Source organism: Gymnoscopelus braueri, assembly GCF_963280865.1.
Source record: "Gymnoscopelus braueri genome assembly, chromosome: 1".
NCBI classification, from domain to species: domain Eukaryota; kingdom Metazoa; phylum Chordata; class Actinopteri; order Myctophiformes; family Myctophidae; genus Gymnoscopelus; species Gymnoscopelus braueri.
This window is the reverse complement of record NC_137603.1, coordinates 1,508,390-1,518,389: the sequence shown is the minus strand read 5'-3', so window position 1 is coordinate 1,518,389 and position 10,000 is coordinate 1,508,390. Positions and strand designations below refer to the sequence as shown.

Here is a 10,000-nt window from a genome sequence, read left to right as displayed (position 1 = left end):
GGTGTATCTTGAAGACCAGGCCCATAGCAAGTTGCTGTACTCTGTCCTCAACCCTAAGCCATCCAATCCTAGCAAAATGAGCAGGGGTTAGATGGGTTTTGTGATTGAGGCCAAGAAGTAGCCTCACATGTTTTGGGATGTTTGGAGCCTTGTTTTTAAGGCCTTGGAGGTGTTGTGATACCATGAAGTGCATGCATAATCATAATAACCTTGTATGAGGGCCCCTGCAAGAATCTTCAGAGTATTCTTACTGACTAGACGTCCAATCCTATACAAAAAGCCTGTTCTTTGGTATGTATGTGTTATGTCATCATCAATGATCTGTCAGCAGTGTGTGGATGCAGGTTCCTCTCCACGGTGCAGCAGTGACGACATGAAGCTCCACGGTGCAGCAGTGACGACATGAAGCTCCACGGTGCAGCAGTGACGACATGAAGCTTTGATCATGACCACAAATAGTGGTTATAAGAATGGAGCTTAAAAAACTGGGCTTCCTGTCAAATATCTTGATGGATGGATCTCCTGACCATGTGGTGAAGCAGAAGGTAAAGATCTAGCAGGAAGTCATGGCCGGCTATAGTTTTTGAATAGCGCTCAATGTGGTTAATGTATGTTTTATAATAATAGTCACAATCTACAAGGTAAGTGGTAACTTAAGTTTTCAAATAATTGTTGTGGAGTAAAAAGTATAATATCTGCCTCTGAGATGTAGTGGAGTGTAAGTATAAGGTAAGTATAAGGTAAGTATATAAAGGCCTGATCTTGTAGATTCAATTTGATTGTTTTTGTGACTTTCTTTACAAATATAGTTTAAAGGAATAGTTCACCCCCAAAATGACTATTTTTGGGGCTATCTATGAGTTACCATGGAGACTTGAATTCATGGATATTTTTTTGTTTTTGTTTCATTCTAAGCCAATAATGACCGGCAGCGGTTCCGGTAGGAGACACAACGAGTCTCCTTTGTGTCTCCTTTGTGTCTCCTACCGGAACCGCTGCCTACCGGTCCGCTGGTCATCACATTATTGTCTTAGGAATGAGACAAAAACACAAAAATATCCATGAATTCACGTCTCCATGGGGTTATCTGATCCATAGAAAAAAAGATTATTTTTGGGTGAACTATCCCTTTAACCGGTTAAAGGAAGTAGTTCATAGATAGAAAATAAGTCATTTTCTTGGTGAACTATCCCTTTAATGTGTGTGTCTGGAATCCCATTGGCTTCAATAGCAGTCAGAGGAGCCAATGGAATCGCTCCCATCTTCTGACATTAATTTACATATCTGGAGTCAACAACATCAACCCTAATTACCTCGTTAGTGAGAAGACTGACACAAGCTTTCAAATGTAATCCATGTCATATTTCTGTGATGAATAGATTACTAATGATGGACGACATGGCGAGACTTTAGTCTGTGTCTAGTGGTGTAAAGTAACTAAGTACATTTACTCAAGTACTGTACTCAAGTACAATTTTGAGGTACTTTTACTTTACTGGAGTGTTTCCAATTATTGTCTATACTAGGCAAATATTGTACTTTTACTCCACTACAATTATTTGAAAACTTTAGTTACTAGTTACTTTGCAGATATAAATGATTACATTATAAAACATACATTAACCACTTTAGCCCTATTTTATACCTACTGCAGGCTATTTGAAAATAGCAGATCTACAGATCGCGACGCGTTGTGAGCTTGCAGATCTGCTATTTTCGAACATTTTAGTACTTTTACTTTTGGTACTTTAAGTACATTTTGATACCAATACTTTTGTACTTGTACTCAAGTAATTTTTTTTCATTCTAGACTTTTACTTGTAACAGAGTAGGCTCTACTTCTACATTGCAGTATTGATACTTTTACTTATAAACATTCGAGTACTTTTTCCACCACTGCTTCTGAGTGTTGTTGTTGTTCACGCTGAAGAAGGCCTGACAGCGAAACCTTTAGCGTTCCTTCATTTTCATTCAAAAGAACCAGAAGGACTTTCTTTGTTTACATTGAGTCTTTGTTGAGTCTTTCTCCCTGCAGTAAACTGTCTGAGTTGTTCCTTTAGTTTGTAGACTTAGAGAGTCTTTGTTGAGTCTTTCTCCCTGCAGTAAACTGACTGAGTAGTTCCTTTAGTTTGTAGACTTAGAGAGTCTTTGTTGAGTCGTTCTCCCTGCAGTAAACTGACTGAGTAGTTCCTTTAGTTTGTAGACTTAGAGAGTCTTTGTTGAGTCGTTCTCCCTGCAGTAAACTGACTGAGTTGTTCCTTTAGTTTGTAGACTTAGAGAGTCTTTGTTGAGTCTTTCTCCCTGCAGTAAACTGACTGAGTAGTTCCTTTAGTTTGTAGACTTAGAGAGTCTTTGTTGAGTCGTTCTCCCTGCAGTAAACTGACTGAGTAGTTCCTTTAGTTTGTAGACTTAGAGAGTCTTTGTTGAGTCGTTCTCCCTGCAGTAAACTGACTGAGTAGTTCCTTTAGTTTGTAGACTTAGAGAGTCTTTGTTGAGTTGTTCTCCCTGCAGTAAACTGACTGAGTAGTTCATTTAGTTTGTAGACTTAGAGAGTCTTTGTTGAGTTGTTCTCCCTGCAGTAAACTGACTGAGTAGTTCATTTAGTTTGTAGACTTAGAGAGTCTTTGTTGAGTTGTTCTCCCTGCAGTAAACTGACTGAGTAGTTCATTTAGTTTGTAGACTTAGAGAGTCTTTGTTGAGTTGTTCTCCCTGCAGTAAACTGACTGAGTAGTTCCTTTAGTTTGTAGACTTAGAGAGTCTTTGTTGAGTTGTTCTCCCTGCAGTAAACTGACTGAGTAGTTCCTTTAGTTTGTAGACTTAGAGAGTCTTTGTTGAGTCGTGCTCACTGCAGTAAACTGACTGAGTAGTTCCTTTAGTTTGTAGACTTAGAGAGTCTTTGTTGAGTCGTTCTCCCTGCAGTAAACTGACTGAGTTGTTCCTTTAGTTTGTAGACTCTTAGAGAGTCTTTGTTGAGTCGTTCTCCCTGCAGTAAACTGACTGAGTTGTTCCTTTAGTTTGTAGACTTAGAGAGTCTTTGTTGAGTTGTTCTCCCTGCAGTAAACTGACTGAGTTGTTCCTTTAGTTCAGGGGTGCCCATTACGTCGATCGCGATCGACCAGTAGACCGCAGAGGCTGCGCAGGTAGACCACCTGCAATGCCCCTGAAAAAAAAAAAAAAAAAAAAAAAAAAAAGGCTCTAGGTGGCGCTGTGGCAGAAAATGGTGGCGCGGCACTAAATGGGGGGGTGCCAGGAAAAATATTGAAACAGTCCTAATGCCTTAAGGTCCTTACACACCGGGGCGATTTTTTTCATGCGAATAATACGTTTTTTTTTTAAACCTTATGAAGTCAATGCAAGCTTCCAAACCAGTTTCGCGGAGTGAAAAAAGCGTCTTTTAATTATTCGGAACGAGTCCGAATTTTGCGTAGGCCTATATTCGCATATTCGCCGGTGTGTAACCGCCTTTAATGTTGTTATTTAGCCCCCATAGGTAAATGTTTAAGTATTTTCATTAATGGGATAATAATTATTTGTTGGTTGGTAAATAAAATGAATGAATTACCTTTTTTTTATAATAAATCGGTAAAATCAGGCAAAAATAATAATTAAATAACCTAATCCTGACCCTAACCCTAAAACCGAAATAAAGTAACCAAAAAACGGAAAAGAAACTAACAAAAAACAACCAAAAAACTGAAAAAAGAAAAAAAAAATCCACCCAAAACCACGCAAATTTCGCCCACCATGCTTACCACCATGCCTACCACTCATGCACGCGCGAGTGGTAGATCACCTTGAGCTGGCAATTTCAATAGTAGAACTCAAGTTAAAAAAGTGTGGGCACCCCTGCGTTTAGTTTGTAGACTTAGAGAGTCTTTGTTGAGTCGTTCTCCCTGCAGTAAACTGACTGAGTTGTTCCTTTAGTTTGTAGACTTAGAGAGTCTTTGTTGAGTCGTTCTCCCTGCAGTAAACTGACTGAGTAGTTCCTTTAGTTTGTAGACTTAGAGAGTCTTTGTTGAGTCGTTCTCCCTGCAGTAAACTGACTGAGTTGTTCCTTTAGTTTGTAGACTTAGAGAGTCTTTGTTGAGTCGTTCTCCCTGCAGTAAACTGACTGAGTAGTTCATTTAGTTTGTAGACTTAGAGAGTCTTTGTTGAGTTGTTCTCCCTGCAGTAAACTGACTGAGTTGTTCCTTTAGTTTGTAGACTTAGAGAGTCTTTGTTGAGTCTTTCTCCCTGCAGTAAACTGACTGAGTAGTTCCTTTAGTTTGTAGACTTAGAGAGTGTTGTTGCACACTTTAGTTTAGTTGAGTGTGGGTGTCAGGTCTCCACACTGAATAATAAATGGTACAATGTGTTGAGAGTCCAGTTTCTAAAGCACACACGGTGCTCCAGAGACTCTCCTGGATCAAAGCATCTCTTCAGCCAACATGTTTACACTTTACACTCACTAAATACCTGTCATCTGAGTTTGAGTTACTCAAGTACCGTTACTTAAAGTAATACTAGGTAACGTTTTCAACAAAACTAAAGTTAAATTGTATATCTTTTGCGAGTGGCAAAAGTTTCACAACACCCACTCCGTGAATTTCACCCCCGGAAGCCTTTTATTTATATATTTTCTATTGAACGTGTACGGGGGGGACTTTCCCGGGAAAATGACGTTCCTGGCCAACGTCATGACGTCGTGGCCGACGTCCTCAGGAACTACCGCAACGGTTTCCTGTTTGGCCAGGAACTACCGCGCTATTAACAAAAAGGAACCTCACGCTGATTTTAAGATAATGTAGGATTGGAAGATCGAAAAAGAACAGAAAAAGAAAGCACAGCTCATGGTAACTAATGCTCCACTGGCTAAGAGAAACGATCCGTAGATAGTATAAAACAATTAAAAGATCGCTTTTTGAAACGCTTCCGGCTTCCGGTGAAAACGAATGGAATTCTGGGTAATCGAGGACTAGGGAAATTGTATGCAGTGACGGTAGTGACCAGCAGAGGTTGCTAAAAATCGTTATTTGTGATTCTGCATTGTACAACTTTAAGTAAAATGTTGAGCTATTTTTTAGGTATTTCCAATTTTCTGTACTTTTACTTCTATTCCACTACATCTCAAAGGCAAATATTGTACTTTTACTCTTACAATTATATGAAAACTTTAGTTAGGGCGCGGTCCCACCAAAACATGGCTGGCCACTGTTAAACTCAGAATAAAATAGACTTTATTTGCCATTTACACAAGTGGAGCTCAGCTCCCAGGGTCAGCATTTTAAAAGAAGACAGAAAGTACAGAGAAAACATACCGTACATCCTACAATCCTACATATATCCTACCACATTCCCTAAAGACAAATATCATAAATAAGCACGTCATAGTCTAAAAAACAGTGCAAATAGTGGTGCAATTCATCTTATCATGATCTGTCATGATTCAGTTCATCTGTCATATTGACTACCATCCCTAATGTCCCTAAAGGATTAGTTCACCCAAAAAATGACTTATTTTCTATCAATTGAACACCCCATGAAGCCTTGAATTCATGGATTATTTTTAGTTTTTGTCACATTCTTAGGCCAATAATTTGATGACCGTGTGTGTATCCGGTAGGAGACACAAATAATCTACTTTGTGTCTCCTACAGGATACATTAGCCGGTAGGAGACGGAAATCAAATTATTGGTTTAGGAATGCGACAAAAAAAAAAAAAAATGCATGAATTCAAGGCTTCATGGGGTGTGTAATTGATAGAAAATAAGTTATTTTTTGGGTGAAATTTTGAATTCCAGACTTTTACCTGTAATGGAGTATTTCTACATTGCAGTATTGATACTTTGACACTTTTTGATACTTTGACACTTTTCTTTTAACAGAGTTTAGTGCAACTGTCTTAAGAACCCAAAGTAATCTAATATTGTTGCGATCACAGACCTGCAGAGTTACTAGACCTGAAAATGACATGTTTGTGTGATTTGATCCACATCCTGGAGGAAGACAGCAGACAGAGTAATACTGTCTATTATAAGTCTGTCCTGGCTCAAGGTACATTTAACTAAATACATCACTAGTATTACATGATGTCTGCTGGTGGTTTAAGGTAACTAAGTACATTTACTCAAGTGCAATTTTAGTACAATTTTAAGGTATTTTTACTTTACTGGAGTATTTAAAAAATGTCTGTACTTTTTACTTCTACTCCACAACAATACTCAAGAGGCAAATATTATATTTTTACTCCACTACAATTATTTGAAAACTTTAGTTACTTTGCAGATTTTGATTGTTATTACAAAACATACATTAACCACTTCAGCCCTATATTTCGGCCATTTAAAATAGCAGATCTACAAGCTCACAATGCGTCGTGATGCGACGCATTGTGAGCTTGTAGATCTGCTATTTTCAAAATATGTTTAGACATTTGAAACCTGTGAAATGGGACATTCTGATTCTGCATAATAATAATCTACTGCTTTCAGTACGTTTTGATAACAATACTTTTGTACTTTTACTTGAGTAAAACATGTGAGTACTTTTTCCACCATCTATTAAGTCAAAATTATATATATTTTCTGAACATCCTCTCAAAATTAGCCTCATAACATAATTATCTAAGTCATATTTTGGCCAAAATTGTGATATCTCACACACACACACACACACACACACACACACACACACACACACACACACACACACACACACACACACACACACACACACACACACACACACACACACACACACACACACACACACACACACACACACACACACACACACAGGAAGAAGAAAAGACACCAGTTACACATATAGATTATTTGTAAAATACATTTAATCCCTTAGTACTTATGGGCAAACCAAAGTGGAGGAGAGGAGAGGAGAAAGGAGTCAGATTTGAACCGGCAGCTGATGGTGTTCTGCTCAAAGGCAGTGACTGTAAAAAACACCGTCTAAGTGGTGGAAAGTAACTAAGTACTTTTACTCTACTTGTGTACTTACTTTAAACGCTTACTCGACTACAACTGTGAGGCAAATACTGTGTAGTTGAAGATGAATTGACAGGATTAGTTAGATTACTTTGCAGATTTAGATTATTATTCTTCTTATTATTGCAAAAAAACCATACGTTAACCACTTAAGCCATGTTTTATACTTTGGCAAATTTTGAAAACTTTGAAAAAAAAACAAACACAGAAATTAGCTCTTTTTTTTTGGCACTTTGAGCATATTTTGATGCCGATACTTTTACTTCTTTAAGAGAGTATTTTACATTGTACTATTTCTAGTTTTACTTAAAAAAAAAGAAAAAAAAAAGAATCCAAACACTTCTTCCAGCTCTGAGTTGAATGAATACCGTCGTCTTCATTTGAATGTTTTTATTAAATCATCATTTTAATGTTTTATTAAATCATCTCCTCTCTGATGCCGGTCAAACTGCTGACCCTCACTCTCCTCCTCCTCCTCCTCCTCCTCCTCCTCCTCCTCCTCCTCAGAGTTCAGAGCTTCTCACAGCTTTTTACATGTCAGGGACCCCCACGTTTTAGACCACGGACCCCCCAGTTTAACCATGAATTAGACCAAGGACCCCCCATGACTGTGGGAGTGTAACAAATGGAACCATTTGTTACACTCCCACAGTTACCAACTCTGAAAGAGTTACCGCTCTCAGAGCCCCCCCCCCCCCCAATAACCCCCATGTGGGTGGGGGTCCCCCGGAGTCCTAAACTGTGAGAACCACTGCCCCCTAGAGGACGTACCGCACATTAAACATAATGAGAATAAAAAAGCTTAACATTGTCTTTAACATGTTTAACCTCCAACAACAGACACACTGAGGGTCGTTAGTACAATAACAATACTACTGCAGAGGTATAAATACTACTGTATATATATATATATATATATATATATATATATATATATATACTAATGTTAGTACAATACTACTGCAGATGTACGGCTTAAAACAAGACACTTTCTGTTTCGTCTGGATCATCATCATCATTATTTTTAATATTAATATTATAGGCATAAAGTGTTAACAAGACAACAATGTTTTAGTTGGACGATGAAATGATGACTTGTGTGGGAGGGGGGGGGGGGTGGACGGAGGTGTGGGAGGAGTACAAAGCCTGCGTGTGTGTATGTACGTGTGCGTGTGCGTGTGTGTGTGTGTGTGTGTGTGTGTGTGTGTGTGAGTGAGAGAGACATAGCAACCATTTGGCAAGGCAGTGTTCAGGGTGGAGGTGGAGGATCGAGTCTAGTTGCCACGGTTACGGATGATGTAACCGCTCCCTCCCACCCCAGGCTGTGACATATTCACTGGTTACATTAAAGGCAGTGACAACAGCTCCCCTCGGTGGTGTAGCTGAGTAACAGCAGGGGGCCTCAGGGCTGACGGGGAAAAAAAGTCAGAATTCTAAATAAAATGAAGGCAGTGTGACACGCCCGCCCTCTGGTGGGCAAACCGTGCCACTGCAGCGTGGCAGTGGAGACACACACACACACACACACACACACACACACACACACACACACACACACACACACACACACACACACACACCCCCGCCCAGGCAGAGACATAACAGACACCCTTTGCTTTTCATGCACAAACACACACAAACTCAACACGCCCGTGGCTCTCGTTGCTTTATACACTATGGATGATGTGGCGTCCATCTTTGTAGTTTTTTAGCTCCCCGATGGCCTCAATCCCTGCAGTCAGCCATGAAAAACACTACTGTCACCTCCACACTGGACTACAACGTCGTAGCACTGGACTACAACGACGTAGCACTGGACTACAACGACGTAGCACTGGACTACAACGACGTAGCACTGGACTACAGCGACGTAGCACTGGACTACAACGTCGTAGCACTGTACTACAACGTCGTAGCACTGGACTACAGCGACGTAGCACTGGACTACAACGTCGTAGCACAAAAAGACGGGCGGAACAAGAGTCAGGAAGCTGACTCAGACGATACAAACAATTGGAGGGAAAAGGCTGGTTTTGGGGGGGAGGGGTGTTAGATATGCGCTCTTGTTATATGGTCACTGTCGGGTGTAAAGCTCATTATGTCCAAAACTGTTACTTTTCTGGATTCAAATTCACCAAAAGTAGCACAAAAAAAAGTTTTGCTACGTTTCCTTCCCACTGAAAAAACACGTAAACATACTGTATGGAGATAAGAGGTTTTGTGCCCAGCAGCGACCATATAAACCAGGATAAAGGGTTAGTTAGTAAAGTTCCAATAATAGTAGGAATACGTGTGAATGGACAGAACCATGAATCGGCCCAGACTGGAACGGACAAAAGAGCAGAACGAGACGAAAAGGCAAAGAAACGAGAACCTTTAGATTCAGAACAACCTGAAGACACAGGACTCCTTTCAGCCGGACATTTAAAACACAAGAGACCCAGGATATAAAAAATAAAAAGACGCTTGTAGTCTACGGGCGATTATTTGGGACATTCTCGGGCGGGGACAGAACGGGTCGATTCAACGAGACACGGTGAGACAAAGGGGGGACGAGGGACGAGGAATCTCCACCAAGGAACGAACGAACGAACGAACGTGAGCGTAACACCCCAAAAAAACTGTACAAACGGTCAAATCTTTGGCTCCTTCTCCGACGGCGTACCCCTAAAACCAGTGGATCTCAAACCCTCTAATTCCAAGGACCCTCAGTTTGATATGCATTAGGCCATGGACGGGGTGGGGGTCATTGAATTCAAATGGGGGATTTGAATATGTTTCTGAACCGAACAGAATGGTATTAACTGTATAAGGCGTTAATGTGTTCACCTTCCTATGGCTTATCTAAGACTGACAGTGCTCCAAAATAGGTCTCCGTCGTGTCGTGTCATGCGCAAGTTTCTCCCAAACCTGGTTCTCGTGGGGGGGGGGGGGGGGGGCGGGGGACGAGCGCCCCCTACAGTGCAACTGGTTTCATTTCCTCAAAAACTAAAAAGATAGTTTCATACATTCGCCTGGT

General features: G+C 40.3%; 1 protein-coding gene across 1 annotated transcript in view; it reads right to left on the bottom strand.

Annotated features, from left to right (window-relative positions):
- Window positions 1–6,809: 6,809 nt before the first annotated feature.
- cd81a (CD81 molecule a) overlaps window positions 6,810–10,000 on the bottom strand; it is a 48,261-nt gene continuing 45,070 nt past the window's right edge. Inside the window, exon 8 of the mRNA XM_080436968.1 lies at window positions 6,810–10,000. This exon is cut by the window's right edge and continues 1,104 nt beyond it. The gene's annotated coding sequence lies outside the window, so the exon portion shown is untranslated.